Below are 13,051 nucleotides of genomic sequence, written 5' to 3' on the forward strand. Positions count from 1 at the left end.
TCAATTATCCCTCTTGGTACACAAACAGAGCGATCAGTAAGTTGTAGTGTGGTTAGGGTAGGTTTTAATTCACCCAAACCTAACTGTTTGTATACCGAGTAGGGAATCAGATTGACGCTCGCTACAAAGTCAAGAAGTGCGTGATCAATTCGATGGTTCCCGATTACACATGATATGGTTGGGCTACCGGGATCCTTGAATTTCTGCGGCACGTCTTGCTTCAGGATGACACTCACTTTCTCAGTCAAGAAGATTTTTTTTTGAATAATTTTTCATCTTTTGGTCGTGCATAAGTCTTTCAGAAATTTGGCATATGAAGGAATCTGTTTCATGACATCAAGTAGAGGAATGTTGACTTTCACTTGTTTCAACACCTCTAGCATATCCTGAGAGTTAGAAAGAGGTTTTGGTGACACCAACCATTGGGGGAACGGAGCAACTGGCTTCTCTAGAAGTTCCGGTTCTAATTTTTATGGGGCCTCACTAGATCCATCATTGTTGTCCTCTTCTGGTTCTTGAGGCTTTTCAAGCCTAACTGGAAGAGTTTTATCAATGATCTTTCCACTCCTAAGAGTGGTGATGGATTTAGCGTGCCCCATCTGATTTGAAGAGCTGGGATCATTAATCTAGTACTGCGGTTTAGGATTGGGGAGAGGTTGTGCAGGAAGCATCCTCTTTTCTATAACCGTTATACGAGAATCTATCTTTTACATAAAATCTGTAATTTCCCGCATAGCCTGAGCCAGCTCTTATATGGAATTTTGAACCGGTTCCTCTTGAGGTTTCACTTGATTTGGATTTTGATTGAAGAAACCTGGAAGAGTAGCCATTTGTCCATTCCTCCAACTAAAGTTTGGATGATTTTTCCAACCAGGATTGTATGTATTGGAGTTAGGTCCAGTAAAAGGTCTTTGATAGTTGTTTACGGCATTAGCTTGTTCATTCAACACTCTTCGAAAGGCGGGTATTGTAGGACAATTTTCAGTTGTATGAATGTTGCAATCACAGATGCCGCAAACAATTTCATTAACCTTATCCTTCTTTCCTTCCATGGCCTTAACTTTCCTTATGAGCATAGTCACTTTACACTTGAGATCATCCTCTTCTTTCAAGAGATATAATCCACCTTTCTCCTTTAATTGAGGCGGCCTAGACGTGGTGTTCGACTTTGGGTAATAGTCCCAAGATTGTGTTTTTTCAGCTAGACTGTCGAGGTAGTCCCATACCTCGTCAACATCTTTATTAATGAACTCTCCATTACACATTGTCTCGACCATTTGGTGCATGGAAGATGTCAGTCCATCATAGAAAAAATTTGTAATGCGCCACGTTTCAAATCCGTGTTGTGGGCATGAACTGACCAAATCTTTGAACCTTTTCCAACATTGGAAGAATGTTTCATCTTCCTTTTGGGCAAAGTTCATGATTGCTTTTCTGAGGGTAATTGTTTTATGATGTGGGAAGAATTTTTTTATGAATTCCCTCTGCATGTCGTTCCATGTGCCAATGGATCTAGGACGCAGTGAATATAACCACGTCTTAGCTTTCTCTTTTAAGGAAAAAGGAAAGAGTTTCAGCCTAATTGTATCCTCAGATACATTAGGAAAACATAATGTAGCTATAATCTCATCGAACTCTTTCAAATGTAAATATGGACTCTCTGATTCAAGTCCATGGAATTTGGGAAGGAGTTGGATAACTCCTGGCTTGATGTCCATTTGTCCTGTGTTTTCAGGGAAAATCATGCATGAGGGCATACTCACTCCCGCCGGTTGCAGATAATCTCGTAAAGTATGAGGCGGGGGTGCCTGTTGCACTTCATTTTCATCTTGGGTATCCTCCACCCTAGGTGGAAGTAGAGGAGGTTGGTCTTCAGCCATAACTTCAGTTAACTCAGGGAATTTTGAGCGGTGTCTAGTCCTGCGATGGATAGTCAACCCCTTAACCAATCCTTCTTCAGTCAAGAGACGTCGAGTGTTGTCACGGGCCCACTTGGGCATGAAACACTCACAGCCCTCAATCAAATTTAAAGCCTAGTCCTAAGAAAGGAAAAGAAAATCTAAAAAGAAAGAGAGGGAGAGTTGGAAAGAAGTTACCAAATTGGAGTCCTAAGTTAAAACCTACAAAATAAAACAAATTAAGTTAGATTTAAAAAGAGAAGAATGATCCTTTAAGAGAAAAATAGTAGTAAATTAATTTCTAAAAGAAGGAATTCCGACAAGAAAGTGGAAATTTTTAAAATAAATTAGGAAAGACCTAAACTAGAAAGTAAATTATTAAAAGAGAACTGAAAAATAGAAAGTAGAGAAGGAGCTTACAGAATTAGAAATTTCTATTTTAAAGGCCCACAAAATAGGAAGGTTAGTTTCAAAACAAAAATTCTGAAAATAAATTAGGAAACAAATTAGATCCTAAAAGAGTTAAAATTAGAAAGTTACTAGAGAACAAAAATAGAAGGTTAATCTCTAAAAAAGGAAATAACTAACCTAGTTTCTAAAAACAAAGGAGGAAAGTTTTCTAAAAATAAACTATTTCCTACAAATAGAGAAATACTAGAGTTAGAAAATTTCTAAGATTTAAACCTTAATTCTAAAAACAGAAAAAGTAGAGAAATTAGGAAGGAATTACCAATTTAAGAACTTATGTCAGGATCCTACAAAACAGGAAAACAGGTTAAGTTCTAAAAATAGAATAAAATAAAATAAAACTTTTATCCTAAAGTAAGTAAAATCTTAATCCTAACCTAATTCTAAAACTAATTAATTTCAGAAAAACGTAACCGTCAGTCCCCGGCAACGGCGCCAAAAACTTGTTCACTCCCCAAGTATAGGGTTGTGATGTAGTAATAAACTCGGTAAGACCGAGGTCGAATCCACAGGGACTGAAACTTGTACGTTTCCTGAAACTAGATAGAAATAGAACTATCCTAAGATGCGATATAAATCAAATAGAATTTTTGAAATAATTGTGGAATAATTATCTAAAACTTTAAATAATTCAAAGGAAGGAAACTAGGGATTCAGAGGATCCACTTGTAGGGATCAGGGAGATCTTTATGCCTGCATCAAGAATTATGGAATTTAAACTGAACTTCCTTTGATATAGTTGTCAAGAAGTGAAAGGTATATGAATTAGAATGGATTCTATCACCAAACCATGCCCAGGAGACAAAGTAGACAACAGAATTAAACTAATTACCAACCAACCAATAGTGTATGAAGTTCAGGAAGGGTACTGTCATCCTACCATGCCCATGGAACAATGATGAACAACAGGGCTTCCTGAATTCATAAACATAAAAAGGGGAAAGAAATACTCAAAACCATTGCAAACCCATTGTAATTTCAGTCACAACAGACCATTAAAGACTAAGAAAAATATTCCTTTAATAATCAACTAAATCAAATTCAGTTTATGAAATTTAAAGGCTCAAAGTAAAATCTCCCATCTTGCTACAGGCTTCACCTCTTAGCCCTAGCTAAGAGGTTTAGCCACACATGAATGGGCTAAATCTTAAAAGGAATATAAAGGAAAAGAGGAATAAAAACCAAGCTGCTTCACTCTCTCTCTCCATTCCAGCTTCTCCTCAGCTTTTTCTTCTTTTCTTCCTTTTCTTTTCTCCACACGCTGCCGGCTTCCCAGCCAATCCTTTCAATAAACTCTAGCCATGTCCAGTCCCACGGTCCAGCAGCCCCCCGTCCAAAACCTTTTTTTTTTTTTTCTTTTCCTCCCCACATTCCTTTAGGTTTTTCCTTTGTTGCTCACGTACCTGCCCAACTGTCTTCTTACCTTTTCTTTCCGTTCCAAAAGAATCCCCCTCGGCCTCCGTTTCTCTCTTGCTTATATGGTGGTCTCAACCTTCCTCGGTTGGGAGTGCGTAACACAATGCGGAATGGTTGCCGCGAAATCGTTTCGCAACCAGTTTGCAGGTTTCGGGATTCCTTACGCAACATACCAAGCTGCGACTGAACTTTTTGGATTGCTGATTCCTTCAGTCGAAATTTCGGCGACATTGCCAGGATCATGGCTGACCTGCGCTCCTACTAGATGGATCAGATCAACCATCTGATCAACAGGGGTGGACCACATCGTCCCGAATTTTTCGGATCGCGTGAACAGAGGCGCGCACGTCCGAGCGCTGTACTGCTGGTGGGGCCCACTTCACTGCTGGTTCGAGGAATCCACGACGTCCACTGTATTCTACTCACAAAACCATTCGGATATGGTCGGTTTTGGATCGACGCTGAAGCGGCCCACCTGATTTTCCATATCACCGTTCAACCTGCGTTTGAACGGTATTATCCTGTGTATGCAAGCATCAATTTGGAAAAGCCTCATGTGTACGGTCAGTTTGAGCTTTTGAAACAAATGGACGGTCCGGATGAGGCTTATCTGCGATGATGATGGCCCACCTGAAGTCACCCGCAACTCCCTGTTGCGAACAGAGACGGTGATTTCCGTTTTCTTTTGAATAAGGTCGGTCAAAACCGACTTTGACCGCTCTTGATGGTCCGGTGCACAGCGGGTGTACACTGGCTGTGCACATTCGCCTTTTGAAGTGGGGTCTACCTTGATGTTTGTGGGAAATTGGATCCACTCGTCCCTTTTCTCATCTCATTTAATGGATAGAGTCCAAGTTTGAAGCATATCTGAATATCAGGTGGGCCTCAGATCAGTAATTCGTGGGCTGATCTGACCATTGGACCACTTCCAGAGGGATCCAATGGCTGAAATTATATGTGTACAGTTCATTTATGGTCCTCACGCCACATATGGAGTTTTGAACTGATCAGACGGTGGGAACCCTATGATCTTGCATTCTAAACACTTTTCAGGCCACTTGAGCTTCAATTTCTCAGGTTTTCTTGAATCCTTGGCGTGCAAATCTGTCGATCTTGGTCTCCTAGGGTCCGTCGCTTGCCTTGGTGCCTTCAGATCGTTAAATCCATACTTTTAGTACCATTTCCCAGTCCAGGCTCGTGAATATGCCCTACATCACAAATATGATTAAATCGGGCCGTTAAACAGTACTATGTTTGTAAATCCTGGCAATAACTGGGGTCTAGTATGCAATATTCGACCCTCAACAGCATTGAATGCACAATCGGAATCACTCTACCTTCTTTATAGGAAAACATTATATAGAGTAGGATTCCGTCTTAACCTTGACCCAACCCAAAGCCTCGTATTGGTACATCATCTGAGTTGTGGATCAAGGAAGTCGAAGATTCTTCATCAGCAAGAAGGAGAACTTCCTCAACGTGCTGAATGAGACTCATCCACTTAATTGTAAGTTATTAGAGTCCAGAGGACACTTGTGATCATTCCTTTTTAGGATTGAGTCTAAAGTGTTTCTCACCCTTGTAAGCCCCCGTATGAGGCCTCTGACGAGAGTGTACGTGGTGGGTGTGTTGTGTTGACCCTTGCTCTGTGGAGAGCATAAACAGTTAGGGTCTTGTGGAAGATCCTTAGCCAGTGTGCATAAAAGTGGGTGCTATGTGTTGACCCTTGCTCGTGAGAACATAAACAGAGGTTCCTTGTGTGGATCCTTGACTAATGTGCCTAAAACCTGGGTGTTATGTGTTGACCCTTTCTCGGGGAGCATAAACAATCAGCCTCGGTGTAGGTTGTAAAGGTTGAAGGTGAACCGCTGTAAAACTTCCTTAGTAAAATCCGGTACACTCAATGGTTGAGTACGGTTACCTGGATTGGAGTAGACAAGTAGTCAAACCACTATAAAAATGACTGTGTTTGAGATTATTATTCTTTTGATTATATGATTTACTTTAATACTTTCGTATCTGAGATCACACCTCACACATATATACAGTCATATCCATCATAAATTAATTTGCATATTATTCATTTCTTAAATAGTTTATGATTAGATCCTCTACCAGGCTTGGAAGCCAGTAGAGTTACTTTTGAGTAATCCTGATAAGTATCGCCTGTTAGGATTAGCGTAATAGGATTTTTAATAAATCATAAAAACTTTAAAAAGTCTTATTCACTCCCTCTAGGATATATTGACATATTCTTACTTCAACTAAAGCGATCCTTACCACAATTTCAATTAGTATCAGAGCGAGTCTCTCTTTAAGGGCTTCACCACCTAGAGAGTGATCTTAACTGAAGTTGGGAATATGACCAAAGGAGAGGGCTCATCGGTCACTAGGCCTCCAGTATTTGGTGGATCAAATTATGCATACTGAAAGGCTAGGATGCACTACTTTCTGAGATATTTGGATCATGATGTTTGGGATATAGTTGAAAGTGGATATGTGCCACCATCTGAACAAGTTATACTTGACAGTGGCACAACCATCACAAAACCCAAACCAAAAGAAAAGTGGACAACGTTCGATAAAGGAAAAAAAACTGTTGAAGCTAAAGCTATGAACGCCATCTACCGTGTTGTGTCCCAAGATATATTCAATCAAATAAGTATGTGTGAGACATCCAAAGAAGCATGAGATCTATTGGAAACAACCCATGAAAGCACAAGCACTATGAAGAGATCCAAACTACAACTCCCTACTTCACAGTTCGAAAGTCAGAGAATGGAAGAGCATGAGACCTTTATGGAGTTTTTCACAAAGTTGAATATCATTTGCAACTCCATGGGTGGTTTGGGAGAAAAAGTTCCGATTCCTAAAATCTATAGGAAAATACTGAGATCACTATCGGAACAGTTTCATCCCAAAGTAACAACCATTGAAGAGTGTAGGAATATTGATGAAATGAAAGTAGAAGAACTGGTAAATTTCCTACAAACTTTTAAACTACACTTCAAACAAATGCAAAAATCTAAAACTACTGTCCTAAAAACTTTAAAGAAAACAACAAATGAGGACAGTGGAAGTGAAAAAGATGATGAAGATGAGGAAGTGGCTTTGTTGGCACAATGATTCAGGAAATTCTTTCAGAAGAATCGTGGCCATCCCTTCAAAGGTAGAAAGGTGAACAACAAACCCTCTGCAGGCAAATTTGGTAGAAAGACCAAAAAACCATAATGTTATGCCTGTCAGAAGTATGAACACCTATCTACTGAATGCCCAAACAGAAAAACTAAGGCCAAGGCTATGGCTGCCACATGAGATGATATAGAAAAGTCAAACTCAGAATCTAGTAACTCAGAGAGTGATGGAGATTAGAAATCCTTGAAAATTCTAATAGTCTCCATTACTTCAATCATTCCCAGTGAATCTGAGAACGAAAAAAGAACAGCAAGCCACTGAATCATTTCCATCAGATAATGAGAAAATTGAAAAGAAAGAAGAAGAAGAACAAAACAAGCTACAAGATGCTTACAATCAACTATGCATTCATAGGATCAAAGTTATTAAAAGACTTGGAATATCTGAGAATAAGAAGGAATTGCTGCAAAAAGATTTGGATAAAACTCGGGAAATAAATACATAGCTAATCAATGACTTATAGCAATATCACTCAGATAATGACAGACTTAAGAGAATTAACACCTTCCTTAAATCAGAATTTGAAAAACTAAACAGACAGGTCAAGTAATTAAAAGATAAAAATATGCTCCTACAAAATGAAAATCATACACTTCTATTTGATTTAGAAGAGTCCAGAAAAATTGCCAAGCTAAACTGTAAGTTTTCCTAGAGTAGTGAAAAGATAGAAAAACTTTTAGGTATGGAAAAATCTAGAAATAACAAAAATGGCCTAAGATATGAACAAGTTAAAGCAAAAACTGGATATGAAGCACAAATAGAAAAATCTGGTGCTTCTAAAAGTAATACAAGAACTAATAGGATGATAGAACCATTAAATCAAGTGGGTGAATCAAATAAAAAAACTAAAACTACCACAATAAAAAATTCTGTTACAAAATGGGTAATTAAAGAAAAGAAAAATTGCTTTGCTACTCACACAAAACTTTCAACAGCCAAAAATACTAAGTGGTTCTTAGACAGTGGTTGCTCAAGACATGTTATAGGTGATAAATCCCTTCTTTCAAACTATACAGATCTTTATAATGGGATAATCACCTAAGGAGATGGAACCACCACCAAAGTAATTGGACAAGGAATCATAAGAGGAATTAATTTGCTCAAAAATGAGAATGCTTTTTACATAAAAGGATTGACACATAATCTACTAAGCATATCTCAAATTTGTGATAATAAGCACGTGGTTACATTCAACAAAGACGAATGCAAAATCTTAGACCTATCAGGAAAAATAGTTATGAAGGGTTGTCGCACAAATAACCACTGTTATGTCATCGAAGGCAAATGTAGGGCTGATACCTATGCCTAGCAATGTCAAGCACGAAAAGACAAGTCTAGGTCATGCATCTAGATTTGGATATTTGCTAAAATGATGCAATTTTTTGCTGAGCTCTAAATGATATATCTGAGGTTCCTCACCTCAATCTTTTGTATATAAACATTCAAATGTTTATAATTTTGATATGTGCATTGATTGTACAAATTTTTACTATGTATACTGTTGATACATAGATATACTAATAATATACATGGAAGATTACTAAATGTTGAAAACTGAAAACATTCACATTTAAGACACCTATTGATAATTCGAGTGAACAGTTCGATTGCATCGACCTAGAATCGATACCATCGACTATCTCTTGAGAAGCTGAATCGTCGGGACGGTTGAACTTTCTTCTGATCTTCATTGAAAATATCAATAAGGTACCCCGATGTCATCGAAACAATGCTCGATGATATCGATGGTTACGAAAAAATTAAATATGAAAGAATGGAAAAAGAGACTCACTGGTTGATCTTGGAATGAGGTTACATTTCTTAGAACAGGTTTCCTTTCAAACAAAAATGTCTAAAAATCTGGTTCTTCCACAACAACCCTTAATGAAGAGCAAGAATGGAAAGAATAAATCAACTGACTCATCCCCACTTTTCAACTTGAACCTTGTGGTAGAACGGTCAGTTCAGACGAAGGGCATTATACCTTTTGGGATCATCAATCTATTAGAATTGATTAGATGGGGGGAATATCATGAATCTTGGTGGTGGATTTTAACATAATCTAGTGCATCAATTTTTTAGTCTAATCTACAATGTTGAAAATAATCCTCCAATTGTGTCAGTAGCTATCACAAATTGGACCGAGCACATTACTCCTAGATTGATAAGCCGATTGATTGGGGTAGAGGTGACTAGAATACCTGTATCAGAACGAAATATGAATAGTCTTGGTGTATGGGGTGAAGTTACTCGAGCGATGTGTAATGATGCCACTATATCAAGCAATGCAAAGAATATCCTTCATGTTAAATATCTCAATCCCATATGCAAAATTCATCACAGCATTTTCAGCACAAATGTCTATCCCTATGACGTCTCTGGCAACATGCTTTCTCCATACATGCTAAATGTCTTGTATGATGTTCATCTCAGTATTCACATCTGCCTACCCACTCTTATTCTAGAACAATTAATTCAGGTGTCTTCAGATGAATCCATCACTGTACTTCCATTCCTATATCTTATATCCAAGCTATCTTGACAATTTGGGTTGTCTCCTACTAACGATCTCCCACGCCCATGTGCCTGGTTTAATCATGAAGACATCTGCAATATCATTGCCAATGTGCCTCGTAAGGGAAAATCGATTCAGGCTCAGACAAAGGGTATCCTGTGCACAGCCCCATCTCTATTGAGAACATTCAGGCTATCCACGAACAAGATACTATTCAGGATCTGCTTGAGAGACAATCTTACATCATGAAGCGGCTGGATGACTGTGAGGGTTGTCTATTAGAGATTAAAACCTTGCTAGTAACTCAGCAACATGCTACTCAACAAATTCTCGATGCCTTACCAACATAGTAAAGGTTTTTTATTGTCTAACGTATGACCAATGCATCACATACCTGGAGTCTCCTTGAAATGTTAAGGGCATAAAATATTTTTTTTAATGCTCTTCGCTCATATATATGTGTGTTATGCATTACTAATCCACTAAGTGTGAATATTTTTTGTTGATATTCTCTAAGTAAAGAATATATTTTGGTGTTAGGGGCCCATAAAATTTACTGCTGTTTGTGGCAGTATGTGTTTTGGATATTTGGATATAGCTGTTATTATTCATTATTTTTACTGCCATGATTATGTCTCATCTGTCCCCTAGTTTATTCAGTTTCTGACAAATAGAAGGCATGTGATGTTCTTCTCATGATTATCCTAACTGCTCTATCTAATTTTCTATGTAGTTTCTGAAAATGTTGTCTACTTAAAGTATTTCGATCATTATACATCAATACTCTATGTATGTATGCTTACTGAGTGAGTGGTTCTCCCAAATACTTCAAGCTATCAACTGCTATATCTTTGTTAATGACTGACAAAAAGGGGGAGAACGATTCAATCACCCCGAACAACGGAAGATTGTATATCTGCTTGAATGGTGCTCCAGGTGTTAGGGGGAGCAACTGCACTAAGCAAGGGAGAGTTTTACAGTTAGGGGGGGTAAATTTTGGATATGTTGTGTATATGTCATTGTTAGCATTGTACAGTGGTGTAAAGAACATGTACACACAATTTAGCATGTCAGTATAGAAGCTGGTTTAGGGTATTTTGGTATTTTGTCACGTAATTAATAAAGGGGGAGATTGAAAGTGCCCTGGTTTGTTAATTAGCGTGAGTGTTGAGTCAGTTAAACTGCAGAGCTTCATAGGAAGATTAAATCAAAGCGTCTGTCTCAACCGGATGTGTGCAAGTTCGCTACAGGTAAATCTAAGCCTCACATCCCATGTCCTAAAACACCAGGTATATAAAACTCTTAAAACAAAGTAGAATATCATAGGGTTTTTAAGTTAAAAAAACTTTTTCAACATGAGAAAATTCTTTAAGTTTTCTTGCTTTGTCGATTTTATCGATACACTTCTCGATAGAATCAACTTGTGCTGTCGATGTCTGCGATGCTTAAACGATATAATCGAAATGAGGACAAATTACATCCAGCAAACACATATATCCCCAGACGGATTTATTGATGTATCGATATACTTATTGATATCATCAATATTTGAGTCTCGAGTCCATCGAAATTGACTTGATAATATCAACAGATAGATATCCGACGCCCCTGTTTTTACTTGAGAAAATCATATGTGCATCGATATATCGAAGTCGTTATCAATACCATCGAAGTTCAAATCTCGATGACATCGGAGGTCTCTCGATATTATCGGTCATGGGCGCCTAGTCTTCTAGCGATTGTTTTAGGGTTGTTTATCTGTGATCGAGGGTCACTCGATAAAATCGATATTCAAATATCAATGATATCGGTACGGTTTCAATGGCATTGAATAGGGACAAAAACTGTCCAGCAAGCTTAAACGAAAATCCATTGGATTTACGATGCCTCGACACATATATCAATATTATCGACATTCAAATTCTGATGATCTTGAAGGTCCCTGATTATTCTGGTAAACCTGAAATATTTCAAAGTAAGTCTCTCTCATTTTTAAATGTCAAGGAATCGAACCTCGCATCAATGGAATCGGAGTTCGAAATCCGATGACATTGACATGTGTTTTGATTCCCGGCAATTGGTTTCAAAAGCGTATGACATTTGAGTTTATGTCATCGAGCTGACCGTCGATGCTATCAAGAGTATACCCTTGACGATATCGAACTCTGTCATAAATATGACCGTTTATATCCGTTGGAACCTTTTGCCTATATAAAGAGAGCTTGTCTATTGTTGTTGGTAGAGAAAGAAGAGAGTGTTTTTGAGTGTTTTACCTTTGATCATATACCTAAAGCCCTTTCTCTCAGGGAAGTTCATCATCCAATCCACCCTCATCATTGATATTCAATAGAGTGGATTGGGGAATGAACTTCCGCATTCAAGGATCCTCCAGTTACTACCTTAATGGCAAATCATTAAGTTGGGATGCCTTGAATGCATAATCGGAATCACTCTATCTTCATCATAGGAAAACATTTTATAGAGTAGGATTCCATCTTAACCTTAACCCAACCCGAATCCTCATATTGGTACATCATCTGAGTTGCGAATCAAGGAAGTCGAAGATTCTTCATCAATAAGGAGGAGAACTTCGTCCACGGGCTGAATAAGACTCATCCACTTATTTGTAAGTTATTAGAGTCCAAAGGACATCTGTGATCATTCCTTTTTAGGATTGTGTTTCTCACGCTTACAAGCCCTCGTAGGAGGCCTCCGGCGGGAGTGTACGTGGTGGGTGTGTTGAGTTGACCCTTGCTCTGTGGAGAGCATAAACAGTTAGGGTCTTGTGGAAGATCCTTGGCCAGTGTGCCTAAAAGTGGGTGCTATGTATTGTCCCTTGCTCATGAGAGCATAAACAGAGGTTCCTTGTGTGGATCCTTGGCCAGTGTGCCAAAAACCCGGGTGTTATGTGTTGACCCTTGCTTAGGGAGCATAAACAGTCAGCCTCAGTGTAGGTTGTAAAGGTTAAAGGTGAACCTGATTTAAAACCTTAGGTTTGAGGTGAACCACTGTGAAACCTCTTTAGTGAAATCCGGTGCACTCAAAGGTTTAGTGTTGTTACCGGGAGTGGAGTAGACAAGTAGTCGAACCACTATAAAAATGACTGTGTTTGAGATTGTTATTCTTTTGATTGTGTGATTTACTTTAATACTTTCATATCTGAGATCACACCTCACACACAAAGACAGTCATATCGATCATAAATTAGTTTGCATATTGTTCATTTCTTAAATAATTTGTGATTGAATCCTCTACGGGGCTTGAAAGCCAGTAGAGTTACTTTTGAGTAATTCTGATAAGTATCGTCTTTTAGGATTAATGTAATAGGAATTTTAATAAATCATAAAAACTTAAAAAAGTCCTATTCACCCCCCTCTAAGATATATTGGCATATTCCTACTTCAAATAAAGAGGTCCTCACCGTAATTTCATGAATGTCAAATAAACAGTATAGTGGGCCTTATGAGGTTTTCCAATGGTGTGGTCCACCTGCGATTTATATCCCTCTCATTTTTGGGATCAAGCCCTAAAATAATCTGTAAAAATGGATGAATGAAAT

General features: G+C 38.2%; 1 non-coding gene across 1 annotated transcript; it reads left to right on the plus strand.

The window, feature by feature from the left end:
• Positions 1–1,335: 1,335 nt before the first annotated feature.
• Positions 1,336–1,442, plus strand: LOC131252273 (small nucleolar RNA R71). The gene has a single exon (XR_009174306.1). It is a non-coding gene; the product is annotated as a small nucleolar RNA R71 (small nucleolar RNA).
• Positions 1,443–13,051: the final 11,609 nt, after the last annotated feature.

The sequence above is a fragment of the Magnolia sinica genome, chromosome 7 (genome assembly GCF_029962835.1).
Source record: "Magnolia sinica isolate HGM2019 chromosome 7, MsV1, whole genome shotgun sequence".
NCBI classification, from domain to species: domain Eukaryota; kingdom Viridiplantae; phylum Streptophyta; class Magnoliopsida; order Magnoliales; family Magnoliaceae; genus Magnolia; species Magnolia sinica.